The sequence below is a fragment of the Penaeus monodon genome, chromosome 22 (genome assembly GCF_015228065.2).
Source record: "Penaeus monodon isolate SGIC_2016 chromosome 22, NSTDA_Pmon_1, whole genome shotgun sequence".
NCBI lineage: Eukaryota > Metazoa > Arthropoda > Malacostraca > Decapoda > Penaeidae > Penaeus > Penaeus monodon.
The window spans coordinates 3,177,234-3,178,503 of record NC_051407.1 but is presented as its reverse complement, the minus strand read 5'-3'; the positions used below and the strand labels follow the sequence as shown (position 1 = coordinate 3,178,503).

Below are 1,270 nucleotides of genomic sequence, written 5' to 3'. Positions count from 1 at the left end.
TAAAAAAGTATAAAGAGAGAAACATGAAGACAGACATCTATCCATCCACAGATAGACATATACACCTCTCTCTTATATTTTTTTTGCATAGGTAACTCAACGCATGCATTCCGAACGAACAAGCCTTGTCAGTAGATCAAAAACTTCTACATTAATTCAAGGTGCAAAAATACCTAAGGATTTCCCTTCAGCATTGGTTTATTCATCATTGTTATATAAGGGGGTTAGCGCGAACGCAGACCCCCGCTACCAAAAATTGCGCACTCGAGTTAACCACATTTGGGTTAATCGCAGGGGTCAGCGCCGCCGGAGTGCAATGGCGAGCCTCGCCCTGGGAGAACCGCCTTCGTGATCACGGTATCTCCTGTGCCAGGTAAGTATGCTGTGGAGTCCGCCGCGCCGAGGCAGACTCACAAGTGCTGAGGAGACCACGCGCACGCAAGAACTTTATACAATTATTAGGTAATTGTTTAAGATATAGATGTTGCTTATTAAATTCTGGTTACGTTTTATGGTTTAGGATATTCAGTAATCTAAATATATATACTTGGTACTTCAGAATGAAGTTTATTTTAAAAAAACAAAAATAATAAGCAAAGCTCGATGATGTGATAAACCTGTTAGTGCACAAACTCTATTCACATTTAAACTAATGCCATTTTGTCAATTCATGTACGGTTCTTTTTAGAACTTCCGGCATAATACTTCCTTTCTAAGTTATTAGTGCTATTAATTAAAAACAAAAATTCAACAAACTTCCAAGTCACCCCTTAAATATATTCTCGCGCGCCAAGTCCAACGGTTCCTCGTCCCCAACGGCGGCAAAATGACAATTCAAACCGTATAGACTATTCTCATATCTATGTATTCTATAAGGCTTTTCGATTCCCCGAGCGATTTAGTATTTAAATTATGAGTCAATCCAAACTCCATCTTGTCGAAATAATTTGAGGGAATTGCATATATGAACAACAAATCTAAAACGTGTAAATGCTTATGTTTCTTCTTTTTCTTCTTGCCATAAAAGCATAATGCTTTTTGTAGAGACTCAAGTAGATCCGCATATATAAGTGCCTCTATGTATAGATAAATAAATGACAAGTATTTAGGAAACATCCAATTTGCTTCCAAATCGAAGGCAACTCATTCTCTCTTTCATTCTTGATTATATTCACTTTTAACCTGCTATAGTGGCATAGTTCTTCGGCGAATAGATATCAAGATAAGGTAGCTTGGATTGGTTTGATATTTGATAATAAGATGCCATGTG

General features: G+C 37.5%; 1 protein-coding gene and 1 non-coding gene across 2 annotated transcripts in view; both read right to left on the bottom strand.

Moving 5' to 3' along the window:
• Positions 1 to 1,270, bottom strand: part of LOC119586826 (microtubule-associated serine/threonine-protein kinase 3-like) — a gene marked incomplete at its 5' end in the record, with an annotated part of 55,250 nt that overhangs the window by 8,855 nt on the left and 45,125 nt on the right.
• Positions 219 to 381, bottom strand: LOC119587635. Its single transcript, XR_005230015.1, has one exon. It is a non-coding gene; the product is annotated as a U1 spliceosomal RNA (small nuclear RNA).